The sequence below is a fragment of the Myotis yumanensis genome, unplaced genomic scaffold (assembly GCF_028538775.1).
Source record: "Myotis yumanensis isolate MYYU_CA2020_CCGP unplaced genomic scaffold, mMyoYum1.0.hap1 SCAF_2, whole genome shotgun sequence".
NCBI classification, from domain to species: Eukaryota; Metazoa; Chordata; class Mammalia; order Chiroptera; family Vespertilionidae; genus Myotis; species Myotis yumanensis.
The window spans coordinates 48,881,096-48,900,703 of NW_027223753.1; positions in this window are offsets into that span (position 1 = coordinate 48,881,096).

Here is a 19,608-nt window from a genome sequence, read left to right on the forward strand (position 1 = left end):
AAAGCCACAGTGACAGAGATCTCAAGGGCTCCCTGTGCCCCATTCTCCTCTCCTCCTGGGCACAGGGAGAGATGACTTTCCCAGCCCTTGGGATTCGTTACAGACATTGAAACTTGATCAGAAATGATATATGCTGCTTCTAGGCTGAGGCGCTTGAAGCTGGTGTGCTACCTTGACCTTCCCGCTCCTCTATCACTGCGACCCTGTAGGCACTGATCCTAGCCTGTTCTAGACTAACCACCTCAATGTCTAAAGATTAAGGCCAGTGATCAAGAGAAAGGCCAGTTCGGATGAAAGAGAATTCAGAGAGAATAAAACCAGAAGGATCAAAAGTCTCTTCTGAACATTTCCATCCTTTCCACTTGTTTCACTTTGTAACTCTGAATTTTCATATCCTAGACGTGCTTTATAAAAGCACATCGATGTGGACCCAAATAAACGCCTTTTTAAAAGACCATCATGCCCTCAGCCAGGTGCGATGGTTGCCTGCACAAACAGCTCCACCTAGCGGCCACTTTGCAGAGCCAGCATGACCCTGGCCGCCACTGTTAACCCAGCTGATGGTTTCCAGCAGAGCAAGAACATCAGGGACACCTCTACTGAGTGTCTTTGTGGCCAAGACTTTTGTTTTTCCAACACTGAGTGGCTACTAGTAAACCACACACATTTCTTTGGTAAAACAGAGAGCTCACGTGTGAAGAACAACGAGGGGAAGATAGGGCAAACTGAGCCAGAGGACCAGGAACTAAATGACAGCAATGTTAACTGTGGTCCTGTCACCAGGGAGGTGAAATCCTACGGTGATGGTGGAGGGGCTGTTCAGCATAGTGGTTAAGCACTAGGTGAGACACTTTTGATTGGAGTCCCCTCTTTGTTGTTTGTTAGCTGTGTGGCATTAGGCAAGTTCCTTACCCTCTGTGAGCCTCGTGTTCCCTGCTTTGTGGTTTAGTTCTAAGGATTAGATGATATAAAGGTATAAAGAATTTCATGCCACAAGCATTGGTTAAATGCTGGGCTAGGTCTCCAAGGTTGAGGGTTCACCTCTTAGAACTCCTTGCAGATCCCTGGCCAGTGTGGCTCAGTAGGTTGAGCATCATCCCATGCACTGAGAGGTCGCTGGTTCATTTCCTGGTTGGGCACATGTCTGAGGTTGCAGGCTCAGTTCCCAGTAGGGGGCATGCAGGAGACAGCCAATTGTTTCTCTGTCTCTCTCTCTCTCTCTCTCTCTCTCTTTCTCCCTCCTTCCCTTCCTCTCTCTTTCTAAATATCAATTAAAAAAAAAAAAAAACTTCTTGCCAAGAAAATAAAAATCACTCATCCTTCAGTTTGACCTTCTTTGCCTGAGGCTAGGGGATTGGGTGGCACTCTAGCTTCAGGCCTTTGTAGCTTAACAAAACTTGGAAGAGCCCACGTGGAGTTGGTGAAAATAGAATGAAATGTCTGCCCAGAGCAGAATTGCAGTGGAGAAATGACTCCCCCGTTAGCTGTCTTCGACACGATCATGGTAGGTATTTTCACTGAAACGACTCTTCAGTAAAAAGAAAACTTGCACATTGTGACCAAACGTCCCATAGAGGCCATTGCTGAGTGGTGGGTTGGATCATTCCACGCTATCCATACACACCTTTTGTCTCCCTCCCAGGAGCCTGGTGTGGGATGAGGCCAGGCTGAGCTGCTGGCTTGGAAAGTAAACCCAGAGAGGCAGGGGGAGCCACCTGAGCGTTGGCTTTGGGCTGGGCGTGTGTAGAAGTTGCTGTCTCTGCGGGTTGTTTTGATCTTCTGGGCACAGAACGTTCCTGCCTGCTCTTTGTAAAACCCTTTTTCAGGACTCATATTGATGAACCATCATTCCATAGCAGTGGTGAGCAAAGAAACTTGGCCAGACATCTGGGTGGGACATCACCAGTCCCGTCCGTCTCTGCATGTCCTAACTAAACTCAGCACCTGCCTCCCAAACCTGTTCCTTCTCCTCATTCTCTACTTCAGTTAATTACTGACTATTTAGTCACCATGCTGAAAACAGGGTGTCCTCTGGCCTCTCCCCTCCCTCCACCTGCCTCCTCCTCTCCTCTGTCATTCATAAAATCCAGCTGACTCTGCCCCAGAAACACCTGAGGGCTCACCACTCCTCTCCACCACCAAGAGAAGGTTCCTATTCCTCTCACCTTGACTTTGGCAATGGCCGCTATTAGCCACATGCACCCCACCATTTCTCCACAGTTGTCCAGACCCTTCTTTCTTAAACCAGGTTCATACCTCACTAAGACTTCGGTGACATTATTACTTAAGAAAGAAGGGGAAGGTAGGTATGTACTAGGAAACAGAGCTCTCTGTCACAGGCTATATGTGGATGGAAAAGGAGTGCTAGAAAAGTAACCTCACATAGTGATCTGGTCATAAATCCTATCATGGGCAGATCGTGGTGGGCAGACACGTCATGGGCATGTAACGTCTTTAGTAAAAGGTTTATCTTTGCCTTATGCAAACTCTGTCCATTATTTTTGTGCACCTAGGTTAACAGACTTTTAAAATGCCTCTCTTCAGATCCCTCAAGGGAAACCACCCTCAAGAAAGCACATAACTTTATTATCCTATAATTACACCCCCCTTGCTTTTTCCCACCTTTGTGTAGTCTTCCTTACTTTCCCATCTTAATTCAAAATGCATAAAAGAAGCTGAAAACTGCTATTCAAAAGAGCATTTTTCTCAGTCTGTTGAGATCTTGCTTCCAGTTGTATATATATCCTCTGTTTGGCTCACATCAATTTTTATAAAAATTCTCTACAGGTTTGGACATTCTTACATCTATAAACATGAGCCAGGCACTTTGCTAAATAATTTACATAAATCTCTCACTTAATCATCAGTCTTTCATGATATAATGCACACAGAACCCAACTTCAGTTCCATCCCCTTTAACCCCATAATGCTTTTCTCAGGTGCAACTTCCTCCTTGAGGCAGCAGCCAGACATCTTTGCTCAGTGGTTGATGAAATTCCCTTATGGAAAAGCTTATCATTCTTTTCTATCTAACAGATAAGAAAAGAGAGGCTCAGAGAGGTTAGTCACTCGCCAAAGGTCGCACAGTAAGTGATGAAGCTTTAATGCTGTTTTAGGTAATCTGACTTCCCAGGCCTCGTGTTTAACCGGTGACTCCATACTAAGGATGAGTAAGAAGTTCCTTGCACCTCAGAAACGCTTGGGCTAGAGGAGTGATAGAAATAAACACATAACTGCTATGAAGTACGATAGCTACATTAATTAGGCGTGCCTGATATTCTGGAGCCTTGAGGAAGAAGTGGGCCAGTTGTTTCCCTTAGCGTCTCTACACGGCAGAGTCTGAATTTGGCATTGCATCAGGATAGTCTTTGCAATCTTCAGGTCTAAAGATTTCCTTACAAATATTAGAAGATACTGTGCATCTGCAGACTGGACCCGGTGGAATGATTGTTACCCACCTAGCTATGCTCCTGGGCCCCAAATCGCACCCCAGGTGAGTGAAGGGCCTTTTAATCCTGCATTGGAATCATGAGCAGATTCTGGCAGGCTGTGCCTGGGTCATTGGTGAAGTTCCAAAGGGTCCTCCCTTTGTGGGGTTATAGCAGACAGTCTGACAGCTCACTAAAGCAAACCCCCATAGATCCATCCGTCAGCTCTTCTCTCTCAGAAGGTGCAGTTGGTTAATAAATGGGCCCCAGCCTTCATTTCCATGGTGAGCTCTCTGTGGGCATGTCTCTGAAACGTGTGTCCTCCCTCCCTTACTCCCCGCTCTCTCACTTCTCTTTTCCTTCCTTCTTGAACACATATTAAGCGTCTACTTCTGCCAGGTACAATACCGGGAGCTGGGATGCAGGGTGACTAAGGAGACAACATTCCCATGGTAGCAGGAAGAACGTGGATGGCAGGACCTGAGGGTCTCAATCACTACTCCAGCTCCCTACTTACTAGCTTAGTGTGTTACTTACTTGGTGCATCACTACTAGCTGTGTGACCTTGACAAGCTACTTAACCTCTCTGGGTCTCAGTTTCCCCACCCATAAGATGTCATAACATAGGTATCTACCTTATAGGGTAGTTGCATGGTACACAGTGAGAGGATTGCTTATAATGCACTTAGAACAGTGCCTGGGACATGAAAATACATTGTAAAGATTTACATACATTATAGTACAGTCCTGAAAACTGTGTTTTGATCAATGTTATTCTCCCGAGATAAAAAATCACACAGCATGCTTAGTGTTGCCTGGATCATTGTAATCTCTTAATAAAGTTAGCAATCGTTATAATTGTCACTGTTGCAATTCGGTGGGAAATTCTGGATTAATTTAGGTGAGCTGTCTTTTCTCTGTGCTCAAGTGTGAGGAATGCAAACTGATTGTTAAGAGAATTTTCTGACATGACACCCTTTGTGTTAAGAGACAAAGCAGTGGTGCATACCAGGTTGGGAGGAAAGGCTGAGATGCTGACTGTAGAGGAAAATTGCCTTCTTTGTTGGCCTGCAGTGAATTCTCTCCTCAGGGAGCCAAAAGGTGGGGATAAGTCACGTAGTTAAACCTGAGCAGGGGTTTTAGCAGTGTGCAGTGAGTTTAGTACTCCATGCCTAGTACAGGTGAGAAGAAGAAATTTCAGCCAAGCTTTATCATCCTCAGGATGTACATTATGTGTGTGTGTTTGTGTGTATGTGTGGTGTGTGCATATGTGGGGTGTGATGTATGTGTAGTGTGTGATGCAGGTGCAGTGTGTATGTGGTGTGTATGTGTGTGGTATATGAAGTGTGTACAGTGTGTGTGGTGTGTACGTAGTGTACATGTGTGGGGGGTGGGTGTGTGTGCGATGTGTGGATATGTGGGGTGTGTGTAATGTATGTGTGGGATGTATGTAGTGTGTGTGTGGTCTGATGTGTATATATGTGTGCTACGTGAGTGGTGTGTGTATGCTTGTGATGTATGTATGATATGTGTGTGTGGTATATATGCAGGGTGTGGTGTATATGTGGTTTGTGGTGTGTATTTGTGTGTGCGATGTGCATATGTGTATGGTATGTGTATGTAAGGTGTGTGTGTGTGTGTGTGTGTGTGTGTTGGGAGCAGGAGGGCAGGGAACGTGATCCTCGTCAATAGGAGGTGAGCATTTACAATATTCTTGGATTGGCTGTTTTCTATTGGTTGGCCCATTTCTTTAAAGATGTTAGGAATAGTAATTATTCTCTTGTGGACTTTATTTTCTTTTCATAAAGTTAAGTAATCATATGTGTTTGAAGTAGGTCAACAAAAGGGAGCTCTGGTTTTGCTGTCTAAGCAACTCCAATTGTGTTGTCATCTGCATGACTTTTTAATTAAAGTCCCTTCCACAGTCACCAGTGAGAACTGCACCCCCTGCCTGAAGCCACAGAATTATTACCACTACCAGATGTCTCAGGGTGGCGTGTCCCAAACATGGGTAGACAAAAAGATTAGCATGTTCATACGACTTCCAGATTCGGTTCAAGTGTTTCTACAAAGCTAGTGGGACTGGAGCAGCCACTATTATTTCAGAATCATATTGCTCAGGGCGTGGTAGGGCTCAGATAGCTTACCTGAATCAAAAATCAAAACAGAATGATGCTGCGGCGAGTCAGGAAGACAGACGAATGCTCCAATTCCCACTGCACCACTTACCAGCTGTGTGTCTTGGGCAAGTTTCTTAACTTTTCTGAACTTCAATTTCTTTGTCCGCAAATTGGAGCCAATAACACAGCCCTACAATCTCTTATGTACAATCCCCAAGTCCAAAAGCTGTAAAAACTAACATCCTTTTCTTAACTCATTTAGCATTGAAACCTAATAGATCTGAATTAATTTGGCAGTAAACCCTTTCCTGAATTGACATGAAGCTTCTTATAGTTTGTGTTTATTTAATACTAGAGGCCCGATGCACGAAATTTGTGCATGGAGGGGGGTGTCCCTCAACCTGGCCTGCACCCTCCCCAATCCGGGACCCCTTTGGGGATGTCCGACTGCCGGTTTAGGCCTGATCCACTTGGGCCTAAACTGCCAGTCAGACATCCCTCTCGCAATCCAGGACCGCTGGCTCCTAACCACTCACCTGCCTGCCTGCCTAATGCCCCCAACTGCCCTCCCCTGCTGGCCTGGTTGCCCCCAATTGTCCTCCCCTGCCAGCCTGGTCACCCCCAACTGCCCTCCCCTGCAAGACTGGTTGCCCCCAACTGCCCTCCCCTTCCAGCCAATTTGCCCCCAACTGCCCTCCCCTGCCTGCCTGATCTCACCCCCAAGTGCCTTCCCCTGCCAGCCTGATCTCACCCTAACTTCTCTCCCCTGCCAGCCTTATCGCTCCTAACCGCCTCTGCCTTGGCCCTCACCACCATGGCTTTGTCTGGAAGGAAGTCGGACATCTGGAAGATGGCCAGTCAACCCAATCTAATTAGCATATTGCCCTTTCATCTGTATAGATGAATATACATGTTTTGCTATAGAATTATAAATGTATTAGTTATGGGGTATAGCCCCACACCATTGGGTAAATAATATTAAATGCTGACAACACATTGTTTCTCTAAAATCCAGAAATGTCTGAATTCCAAAACCATTGGCCCCAAGGAGTTTTGATAATGGACTGTGAAGCCTGCATGAAGTCATGTGTTTAGAACACCTGGAACACCTGTGCCACGCCATTTCCCCCTGTTTCCTCAGGTGCAGCTTCCTCCTCAGGCAGCAGCTCAGCGGTCATGTTGGCTGCACTCCTGGCTCTTTGCCCATTTGCTAGTCTATAAACCCCTTAAGGGCAAGGATTGTGTACTAGGGATTCTCGGCACAAAGTCCATTTAAAAAATGAATTCAGCACCTTTTTAATAGGCATCCGCTGGGCCTCCTGGTCTCTTGATCACGTTTCCGGTAGAGGTGCTCAGTGGGAGGGAGGAGGCTTCAGGTGCAAAAGAGGAGAGAAGGAGCAGGAGGGGCCTGCTGTGGGGAGGCAGTGACAAGGACGCCTACATCTAGGTTTGCCCTGCACAGTCCTGATTTGCCGGTTACCACAGGATCATTGTTAAATCTCACTTTTACTCTTTTATTCTCAAATGTATCCTCATTTGGATAATGAATCATGTGTCCCCCCCCCCCCCAGCCCCCCACTCCCCATGCAATGGGTATCTGTGGGAAGTCTCAGAAGTCTGTGAGGCTTTTTTATTTTGTCCCTTGAAGCCTAAATGGTAGGGATTGGAGGGTAGAGGAGACACAGAAGTGAAGGTTGCTAGCAATAAACTTGACCCCTCCTAGATGAAGAGTACAGGCTCTTAATTTATCAATTGTGGAACATAGGGTAGTAGATTGAATGGTGCCCACCCCCCTGCCCAAAAGATATGTCCACCTTCTAATCTCAGGAACCTGTGAATGAGACCTTATTTGGAAAAAGGGTCTTTGTAGGTGCAATTAAGTTAAGGATCTTGAAATGAGCTCACCCTGGATTATCCTGGTGGAACCTAAATTCAGTGACTAATATCCTCATAAGAGGAACACAGAGGAGAGACACAGAAAGCAGGAGGAGAAGGCCTTGTGAGGAAGGAAGCAGAGATTGGAGGGATGCCACCAAGAACACGTGGAGCCACCAGAGGCCATAAGAGGCCAGCAGGATCCTCCCGTAGAAGGAGCACCGCCTGGCCGACACTTTGATTTCACACTTCTGGCCTCCATGACTGTGAGAGCATGAAGTCCTATTGTTTGGAGCCATCAAGTTTGTGCTGATGGTACAGCAGCCCTAGGAAACTAGTACTGTACACATAAGGTGAGTTACCTAACCACTGTGAACTAGACTTGGACCCGCCTTCTAAGGTGTGTGGAGGAGTAAAAGAAATTATACATGTGAAGTGCATGGCACTGAGTAGGTTCTTACTAGGTAGAAAACTGTAGTATGATGGCGGGTGAGTGGCAGGCAGGGAAGTTTGCTTTCATCCAGCAGATGGCAAAAGATGCATTTGCAAAAGAGCGGACTTCGTGACGTTCACTGCAGGGCATCCCCAGCACCGGGCTTCAAGCAGCCTTCCTAGTTCACAGGCTGAAGAAGGTTAACCCTCACCACCTCAAAAGAGCTTTCAGCTGTGGCGAAATGGAACCGATTCGGTTCTCCTTTGGCTGTTGTAAATAACAGAGGCGGCCATGGATGAGTATAAAGAGTAGGTGCAGTGACCCACTCTTTTGGGTTCTGGCCCAGCTCCGTGACCTCACTAGGACTCAGTTTCCCCCGCTCTAAAATAATGATAAAATGAAGTACAAAGAGCAGCCCAAATCAAAGGGCTGCTGTGGGACCAAAATGACCTGATGTGTGAAAGTGCTGGGAAAGCAAGATGCTCCAAAGCACAGAAGGGGCCCTGTAGGGGTTCATTCAGCAGGAGTCACAGGGCTGTTCAATGTGTTCATCTGCTTGCTCAGCAAACACTTATTTGTGCCGGGCATTGTGCTGGGTCCTGGGAACACTGTTGCAAAAACGCTCACATTCTAGTTTGGGAGGACAGACACACGATAAAGGAGTGCATAGGGCATGGTATTTTCTCTGATGCTAGGATAACATTCCAACTCTGTTTTGGCTTGAGAAACACATTTGAATGAGCAGTTCCCTTGGTAAAACATTTATATTTCCTTCTGATGTCTTTAAAATTTCCACCCTTGTTAAAAAAGAAAACACCTGTTTGTGGTTAAGTGAAAAAAGACAGTCGCAGGACAGTATGCACAGAAAGCCTTATACATCTGTTTCAACAGTGGCTACCTCTGAGAGGGTAGAGGTGATATTTGGAAAAAAGGGGGCTTTACCTTATATTTTCTATACCCCTATATCATCTACACTTTTAATAAGCACACATGGGTGTTTGCATTAAAAAAGAAGAAGAATATTTTTAACCTGGTCCCCAGAAAACTCTTCTGCACTCGCGTGGCTAATTCAAACACTGTGATGTGCACTAGTGACAGAGCAAGTGGCCTCCCTTTTTGAAAGAAAATTAAAGGAAGAGAAAAGTCCATATTTGCTCTTCTTTCTACTTTGGTAAAGAGGTCATCTCACCGGAAGTGACTCAAGCTCCTTTAAAGCCCCCGCTCCTCTTTCAAGTGGTTTGCAACCGTAAGCTCAGCAACCCTGGGGACCTCCATGTGAGATAAGTTGGAAGTGCCACGCTGTGGATGCCCTGTGCCTGCAGGTCCTACCAGCCCTCAGGGGAGTCTACTGCTGTACGGTGTTCAAAGGGCTTTCCAGCATGACCCTTCTGTGACCCTTAGGAAGTGAGGCCAGTACTTGCTAGACTTGTTATAGGTGGGGGAATGAAGGTTATAGGATGTGGGGAAGCTCGTCAGCAACAGGATTTAACGTCACTTGTGTCGGCTACTGACCAGTACAGAAAAGATGATTGCTAATGTCAAGTTCTTTATATGACAAACCTTTTGTATTAGGGGTGGGAAGAGAGGGAAGAAGAGAAGACAGTGTTTCTGTTTAATCTTACCTTTCCTTTCTCTCTCTCTCTCTCTCTCTCTCTCTCTCTCTCTCTCTCTTTCTCTCCATTCAACTGGGAAAAGAGAAGGGAGAAAGAGGACCACCGGGGAAGTAAACAGATAATGCAATTCGGAAGTCAAGCTCCGTGCAGTTTCAAATGCTGCAGATTTGAGCAGTGTGGTAGAAATATATTGTCTCATTTATATCCAAATGTTGAAGAAGTAAAGAGCTTCTCAAATTATAAATTGGTCAAGAGCTGCTCAAGTTCAATGCAAGCAAACGGAGTGATTTACAGATAATGTTCACACGTTTGCCACATGGGGGCGCCACCATTGTTGTTTTTGAACAGGGAAAGAACAAGTCACTTTGGCCAGTGTGAACTTTTGGTACTCTTGAATATTGATTTTCTCATTATAAAAATTCAGGTCCTGAATTACAGGAACTTTGCATTATGTAAGGTTTCAGGTTTCCTTCCCCTATCCTCCCAAATAACCACTCTATTCATTGTGATAAAGCCTAATGCACAGGTAGTGCAGAGTAAGGCACCTAACATCCTGGAAGGGACAAGGATGAGGTGGTTCTACAAGCAGGTGACATATCAACCAAGTCCTGAAGCCTGCAATGATGGGTATAATGACCATCCAGGCATGCTCTTCTCTGCACAGCCTGCATTTGTGAATGCCAGTGACATGGTCTGGGATGGGAGCAGAAGCTGGACCCCCACTCCGACTGCCATCCTCATTCTACTTGAAATGACCACTAACATGCCCGTCTCTTCCACCGACCTGTAAATTCACCGGGGGCAGAGCCCAGACTTATTATTCTTTTAAATCTTATCTCCTCGACCAGTGTCTGATATATAGAAAGCTTATTCATGAGGTATTTTTCTATTTAAAATATTTTTAACCTGAAAATTTCAAGTATATACAAAAGTACAAAAAACAACATAATGAGTTCCCTTGTACCCATTAACCAGCATCAACAGTTATCAACTCCTGGCCAATCATCATCTCTCTATCCTCTCCATTTCCCCACTTCCTCGCCCCATTATTTTAAAGTAAATCTTAGAAGTAAATATGTAGATGTGAATATTGTGGTGTGAATGAGACTTTAAAAAAACGAAAGGAATTTCACTGCTATGCCTCTCTCACCACCTTTGCGACGCCTGGTGGGTGGGGCTGGGTGGGGTACAGAGCAGGAGTTTTTTTTTCTGGAAACCTAAGGCTTTTGTGGAACAATTTCCAATCATGGGAAAAATTGTGGGGGACAGAGGAAAGACAATGCTTACCGTGTGCCAAGCACTGTGCATTATTATTTTACTTCATGCTTCTGGGACATACAGAAATGAATGTCCTATTTTAGAGATAAGGCTCAGAGAGGTTGAGTGCAGTGTGTAAGGCAAAGCTGGGGTTGGAACCCAGCTTTATGTATCTGCAGGGTCTGTGTTGTTAACCCTCTGATAGGAGGAACCCTACATTGCAGACCCCACAAACCCATCCCTGGTTTGAGGCTCCTCCTGAGCCCTTCCAGTGCTACTGGCTCTTCCTCTTTCCTGCACACGAAATCCAGCTTACTCCACAGGCCCTGGGGACAAGCCGGGCAGGCTGCTCCCGCCCTGGGCAGGGGAGGGGTTGCCAGGCCCAGGGCGAAAAAGGCGAATTAAGTTCCCTATTAAAAAGAAGGTTATTTTCTTTTGCTGCCAGTCCCCAGGAAGTAACAGCCAGGAGTCCCTAAAGAACTCGTAAATACCTTTGTCAAGGGTTCCACGATAAACTGCACATGCAGAGGTTGAGATAAGCCATTTGTGGGAAAAACCCCAGAGATTGTGTTTAAGTGTGTTGTTGAACAGATGAGGCTGGATGTGCCTGCTTGGGAGGGAGTAAACAAAGCCCTACTTACTGTGGGGGGAGGAGGGCCACACTGTAGGAGATGGGAACCGGCCAGCCTTGGAAGCTGCGAATGACACGTCTCAGGGGCATCTGCTGGCCATGACCGTCCATCCAGCGTCCAGGCAAGAAGCAAGCACCGCCAGCAGCCTGAGCAGTGAGATTACTGGGCACAGCAGCCCCCACACTGGGTGAGACTGCCGCCAGCAATTCATCTGGGACATGTGTCCAGTGCTCCACCCTCACCCTTGCCCAGATTCCTTGCTCACCAAGTCCCTTCTGGGTAATTTGGCTTCATTTTTCAACAGGGAAAGAACAAGCTGCTCCGGCCAGCGTGAACTCTCCATCCTCTTGAAAGCTGATTTTCCATTCGAAGTGAATAAATTGGTTTTCTTGTTATACTTGTCTTCAGGGAAGGAATGGTCTGATTTCCCTCCTCCAGTGTGCTGTCTGCCTGCCAGCTTTATTTCTCTTTGCAAATTGACAAATGGGCACCCTGTAGGTTACATATCAGCCCTGGTGCATGCTGGTTAATGCCCGGCTGCCTGGTAAGAAGGGCCCCGGGGAGAGTGCCAACAGAGTCGTGTCTCTGGCTGGGAGCCGAGCAGGCTGTGTGAGTGGGGAACTCAGCAGAGCTGCGGATGCTGCTTCCGGGGTCTTTAGGGAGAGAGCTGGGAGGGCTTCCCTGGGGAGAGCCTCTGAATCACAGCTCATGAGCCTTCACACAGGGAACTGAACCCTTCATGTCCCGAAGGAACAAGTTTGGATCCCCGAACCTCTCATCAGGCCAGGCTATTCAGTTCCGCTGTGGAGCATCCCTGCCTTACTCCCAGGCGCATGAGGCAAAATGGTTCCAGGAAGCAGAGCTTTGCCATGTTACTTCTGCACTCAAACTCTTTAAAAAAAAAATCTAGAATTAGCTAAGTTTAGTTTTGATCAAAACATCTTTTTTCCCATGCATTCAGGTAGTCCACAAGAGATTACAAACCCTCGGTGGATTTTCAGCTGCGTTTATGTGGAATTAAAGCTAAGTAGTTGTTATATTTCACTAGTGGCCCAGTGCATGAAATTCATGCACATTAAAAGGGAATTAATTAGAGGAAATATTTAATATTGCTGTTTGTCCTTTCTCTATAATAGAAGTGTCAGAGATGAAAGAAAATGAGTAAAATGTATGTGAAAATCTTCCTCCTGTCAGAGTCTGGGGCATGCCGAGGGATCCAGAGTCAAGTCCCCACCCACCCACATGCACCTTGAAATCGCGTGAGACCCAGACCCGGCCAGCCCCACCCCCATCAAGCCCTACTGGGAGGGGGGGTGCAGTCTCAGGTCCCCAACCCTGGCCTGGCACCACGCAGCCTCAGGTCTCTGCTGATCACTTATTATGGCTCATTATGGGAACCCCACCTCCGCTGTGGGCACAGCCATCTTGTGTTACGGGAACCCTGCCTCCGCTGTGGGCGCAGCCATCTTGTGATGGCGTGATGGACTGAGGGTCAATTTGCATATTACCTCTTTATTATATAGGATTCTACTGTTGGTGAACAGTCAGTAACTCTATTTAGTTTAAGTTAACTGTACTTTGATGTCTCATTTAATAATTCTTTTATATACATATTTTTATTGATTTCAGAGAGGAAGGAAGAGGGAGAGAGAGAGAGAGAAACATCATTGATGAGAGAGAACCATTGATCAGCTGCCTCCTGCATGCCCCCCACTGGGGATCGAGCTGCAGCCTGGGCAAACCATGACCTCCTAGTTCATAGGTTGACGCTCAACCACTGAACCATGCCGGCTCAGCTGTTTTATAATTCTTTATCAATGCTTCCTACAGTTGCTCCTGATAGTGCATCTACATGACAGTAAATACAGCCAGTCACATTATGCAACATTCCTTAGTAAGGTTAGATTACATCAGTTTCCCACAGACTTTTTAATGTATCATAGGCCACCACTTTTTTTTTTCTTTAAATGTGATTGACTTAATTATAAAGCCAGGTCAATTTTCCTGTAGAATGTCCTAAATTCTGGTTTTGACTGAATATTCCTCCTTAACTTTTCCCTCCATGTTTTCTGTTAGATTCAGGTTCAAGGGTTTTGTTTTTTAAAGACTATTCCAAAGGTGGTGGTATGTACTTCATATTGTGTATATTCAAAAGCATATAATATCTGATTGTTTCACTTTTAGTGGATGCTAAGATTTATCAGAGTTAAAGTGGTGACAACCTAGTTGCTCTATTATAAAGTTTTCCATTAACCTCTTACCTAAGAGCTTATCATCCTCTGAAAACCATTGCTTGAGTCATTTCCTTAAGACCTGCAAATGTTGGTTTTCTAATTCTCATATAGAACTCTTATCAACCAGAGTTGTTTGATTTCTAGAAAATACTGTTCACACTAGAAAGGCCATATAAATTCTCAATTCTTTTTAAACCTCCTGATTCATAGGTTGACACTCAACAACTGAACCACACCAGCTGGGCATAAATTCCCAATTCTTTCCCTTTAATTATAAATCTTCAGAGCAATGAGTTGGTGCCCAGGAATCTTTAATTGTGTCCATAAAATCTTACTCTTTTCCTTAAAAATTTTTGGCCTTTTAATATTTTTAATTCATTTTTATCAGGTGTAATCATTATTTTTTTTAAATTAAATTTATTGGGATGGCATTGGTTAATAGGATCATATAAGTTTCAGGTGTGGATTTCTTTTAAAAAATATATATTTTATTGATTTTTTACAGAGAAGAAGGGAGAGGGATAGAGAGTTAGAAACATCGATGAGAGAGAAACATCGATCAGCTGCCTCCTGCACACTCCCCACTGGGGATGTGCTCGCAACCAAGGTACATGCCCTTGGCTGGAATCGAACCTGGGACCCTTGAGTCCGCAGGCCGACGCTCTGTCCCCTGAGCCAAACTGGTTAGGGCCAGGTGTGGATTTCTGTTACAAGATCTGTATATTGTACTATGTGCCCACCACCTAAAGTCAAATCATCTTCCATCACCATATATTAGGCCCTCTTGACTCCTCCCAAAAATCTTTGATGGCTCCCTACTACCTATAGCATAACGTCCCAATTCCTTGGCAAGACTTGTCCTTGGGCCAAGAGGAATTAAAAAGGTTATTGCTGTGCCCGGCTGGCATGGCTCAGTGGTTGAGTGTTGGCCTATAAATCAGGAGGTCATGGTTTGATTCCCAGTCAGGGCATATGCCCAGGTTGTGGCTCAATCCTCAGTGGGGGGTGTACAGGAGGCAGCCAATCAATGATTCTCTCTCATCATTGATGTTTCTATCTCTCCCTCTCCCTTCCTCTCTGAAATCAATAAAAATAAACACAGAATTGAGAATTTATATGGCCTTTCTAGTGTGAACAGTATTTTCTAGAAATCAAACAACTCTGGTTGATAAGAGTTCTATATTAGAATTAGAAAACCAACATTTTGCAAGTCTTAAGGAAATGACTCAAGCAATGGTTGTCAAAGGATGATAAACTCTTAGGTAACAGGTTAATGGAAAACTTTATAATAAAGGCGTCAGGTTGCCACCACTCCACTTTAACTCACTGATAAATCTTAGCATCCACTAAAAGTGAAACAATCAGATATTATATGCTTTTGAATATACACAATCTGGAGTACACAGCACCACCTATGAAATCACACAAAGTGTGTGCACTTGTGCTCTTGCCTTAACCCCAGTGAGCTTCATCTGTCAGTTGGGAGGGTCTTGCCTAGTCCAGGCTTTAAAAGATTAGCCCTTTGCCGGGTCAGTGTGCTCAGTGGTTAGCATCAACCCAGGAACCTTTCCCTTCCTCTCTGAAATCAATAAAAATATATTTTTAAAATAGGTTATTGTTACATTATTTTATCAAATCAAATCCTTATGTAATTGTAAGGTATATCATTATTTGAAGTACTAAAAAAATCACACTGTCAACTAAACTATAATAACCCATGGACAATTAAGACATATTCAATTTATGTAGGTTAACATGTGGAAAACATTTGTCTTAAAATCATTGAAATATGGTATTTAAAACAAAAGCTGGCAATTGCTATTTTTTCCCTCACAGGGGAGAGACACAATTAATTTAATTTAATTTTTTAAAATATGTTTTTATTGATTTCAGAGAGGAAGTGAGAGGGAGAGAGAGAGATAGAAACATCAATGATGAGATAGAATCATTGATCAGCTGCCTCCTGAACACACCCTACTGGGGATCGAGCCTACAATCTGAGCATATGCCCTTGACCGGAATCAATCTGGGACCTTTCAGTCTGCAGGCCGATGCTCTCTAGCCACTGAGCCAAACCAGCTAGGGCAAGACACAATTAATTTTAGAGGAAAAGAATTCTGTTGTGTAGGAGTACATCATGATTAATTTAATTTTTTTGTTTAAATTTTTTAGAAGATATAACCTAAGGTGCCTAGACCAGGATAAATGAGAGAAAGCCAGAGAGCGAGAGAGAGAGAGAGAGAGAGAGAGAAGAGTCGCTCTGTATAATTAGATAATAGAACCGGAGCTTTTGTTAGCTGCCAGGACCACCAAAGGGGAGGCATGAACAAGGTCTAGACACGAGTAGTGTTCTCAATGCTGGCGGCTCTCTAGACTAGAGTTATCCGGGAACTAAGATACATACCTGCTGGGCCCCTCCCATAGAGTCTGCCTTCAGTGGTTGGAGTTGGTCCTGGGCATGGGTCTTTTTAAAGCTTCTAACTGATTAGTCAGAGAAGGTGGGGTCACAGGAGCCTAAGAAGATAAAGTTAGCCGCTAAGAACTTTCCTTTAGTTGGGGGCAGCATGGGTAGTGTTTGATAATAAGCTGCTTCTATTCTGTGCTGTCCTTTTGCTCTCCCGAGCCTGAACTGTGAGCTTGCCATGCCCCGATTGTGGAACACAATTTGCACCCAGAAAGGATCGGGGATGCAGAGGACAGACTGCAGCAGCAGCAGAAGCTGAGAGCAGTGGTGTGTCCCAGAGTCTCGCCTCCCCGCCCTGCACTCTCCCCACCAGAACCACACCAGCTCCCCAGGGATATCAGGCTTCCCACTGTTGCTATTCATGGTGTGGCCACTGTTTCCATTTGACTATTGAACGAAAAGATGATTTCAGAAGGCTGGAGGATTGGGGGACATTCAGAAACAACACTTCGGTTACACCAAGCCTTTTATCATCTGGTTCCTACGCACCTTATCCTACCCCTTCCGCACCATATACACCTCCCACTCCCACCCGAGGCTGCTTGTAAAATATCTGGTCACCCTTCATGACTCAGTCCAAGGTTTACCTGCTCTGGGAAGTCTTTCCGGCCAGCATTCTTCTGCACCTCCCCACCTCTATCTCCCTCACCCCCAAACCCCACTGGCGTGGTCTCTTTCTTCCCCACTGAATCCTGTGCAGACTTCTCTCGGAGTGCCTCCCTTCTGGGTTGAATTACGTCCCTCAAAAAACTTGTTTTGGAGTCCTAACCCTCAGTGCCTCAGAATGTGACCTTATTTGGAGACAGGGTCTCTACAAAGGTAATCAAGTGAAAATGAGGTTATTGGGGTGGACCCTAATCCAATATGACTGGTATCCTTATAAAAAGATGCTCTTGACCCTAACCAGTTTGGCTCAGTGGATAGAGCGTCGGCCTACGGACTGAAAGGTCCCAGGTTCGATTCTGGTCAAGAGCATGTACCTTGGTTGCAGGCACATCCCCAGTAGGGAGTGTGCAGGAGGTCAATGTTTCTCTCTCATCCATGTTTCTAACTCTCTATCCCTTCTTCTCTGTAAAAAATCAATAAAATATATATATTTTAAAGGTTGCTCTTGGACACAGAGACATGCTCTTGGGGGGAACGCCAGGTGACTGTTCTTCCGCAAGCCAAGGAAACACCCCACGAGGAGAGGCCGGGACTGATCCTCCCTGGTGCCGCTAGGGGGAGCTTGGCCCGCCAACACCTGGGTCTTGGACTGATCTGTGTAACAACACTTGCCTAAGCCACTTAGTTTGTGGCACTTTGTAATGACACCCCTGGAAAACTAACACAGCCTTCAACATGGCAGTAACTTTGTAAGTTTAGGTTTGTAACCCCCTAAACGGTAAGCCTCTCAGAGGCAGAGACTGCTTGCCTGGCCCGTGTGGCTCAGTGTTTGAGCATCAACCTATGCACCAGGAGGTCACGGGTTGCAGGCTCAATCCCCAGTAGGGGGCATGCAGGAGGCAGCCAATCAGTGATTCTCTCTCATCATTGATGTTTCTATCTCTCTCCTCTCTGAAATCAATAACAATATACAGTGGGGCCTTGACTTACGAGTGTCCCGACTAACGAGTTTTTTGAGATACCAGCTGTCTCTCGGCCGATTTTTTTTGCATTGAGTTGATAGAGTAATTTGAGTTAACGAGATCCTTAACGAGATCCTTAACGAGCTCGGTCTCGAACGAATTAAACTCGTAAGTCAAGGCCCCACTGTATTAAAAAACAAAACAGAGACGGCTTTAGTCATTTTTGTACCTCAGCTAACAATGCCTGTATATGTTTGTTGAATGAATCAGTGATTACAGCTCATTCCCCAGTTTCCTGTATCTACTCTCGGAAACAGCACCGAGTGGCAGGAAGTGCCCCAGAGCTTCGCCTGGTTCTGTGATGTGTGCTGCTGCCAGCTGTCCACGATCATCATCAATAACCACGACAACAACCCCACTTTCAGGGAGGACTCAGTGGTCATCAAATTGTATACATTCCTTCAGTCAGCCAGTCACTCGACAAACATCCATTGAGTGACTCCCACGGTCCAGGTTCCATGCTGGGAACTGGGGATATCGTGATAAACAAGACCAGCCTGGTCCCGGGCTTCACGGAGTTTCTATACTAACTGGAGAGATAGATTATGCAATTATGTAATTACAGTGATGGTAGTGCTAAAAAGGGGAATACAAAGTACCAAGAGAATAATTAACAGCGGAATCTGGCTAATTCCAGAAGGCTCCTCAGAGAGAGCGGTGTTTGAGCTGGGCAAAGACAGATTCATTAGAATAAGCTGCTTGCAAAAAGGCCAGGGAAGCATGTTCCTGGTCGAGGGCATAGCCCACGTGAAGCCCATTGTTCAATAATTATTTGTTGAGCCCTTACTACGGGCCAAGCAGGTGTTCTCAGTCCTGGGAATACAGCACAGAAAACAACTAATAAAAAATCCAACTTACAGGGAAGCTCACGTTCAGGAAGCCAGAGGGAAGTGAGCAGGAAGAAGGGAGGGAGGGAGAAGCAGGGCCAGAGTCTTCTAGGAACCGAAATGGGAAAGGTCTGAGCCTCTGAATCGGTCCTGGTCATTGCGGGGCCTACCACACGCAGGACGGCGCCTGGCACACGGTAAGAGCTTCGCGCATTATTCGCGGTGGATGAATTAGAATCCCCCGGGAGGGTGGAGTTAGGGTGTGCACGGTGATTCTGACAAGCACTAACCTGGAAAGTGCTTTATAGTTTACAACAACACTACGGGCCACTTAATTTTCACAGCTCTATTGTTTTTGGAATTTTGATAAGAGTTTATGTGTGTCGCCGAAACCGGTTTGGCTCAGTGGATGGAGTGTAGGCCTGCGGACTGAAGGGTCCCAGGTTCGATTCCGGTCAGGGGCATGTACCTGGGTTGCGGGCACATCCCCAGTGGGAGATGTGCAGGAGGCGGCTGATCGATGTTTCTCTCTCATCGATGTTTCTAGCTCTCTATCTCTCTCCCTTCCTCTCTGTAAAAAATCAATAAAATATATTAAAAAAAAAAAAAAAGAGTTTATGTGTGTCAAACTGATGACATGCCAGGGAGCAAGATCTCAAATGCGCCCACAGCCCTGATTTTAACTGCGTCTCAGCCTTCAGTTGGTCTCAGGAGGCCGAAGGGCTCTTCTGATAACAGGTATTCTCAGCCCGTGTACGGCACAGTGACCTGTCTGGTGTTCAGCCCGATTCATGACTCTTGGCATTCCTCATCTAAACCAGACTGCAGGGCTCTCACAGGCCAGGGCGGACTGGCCTAGACACCTCAGAGGGAAATACTGTATCCTTGTTCCGGTGGCTTCCTTCCTTGTTCAGATCACCGTGACCTGTACTCCGGGCTACCCAGCTCCCAGGCGGATGACTCTGTTTATTGTTTAGGAAAATACTTTGATGGACATTTTGATTGATAGAGGCAGATTCCCCCCCCCCCCCCCAACCCCCACGGCCTTTTAAAAACACATACTATTCATGGTAAGAAATGATATGAAATACACAAAA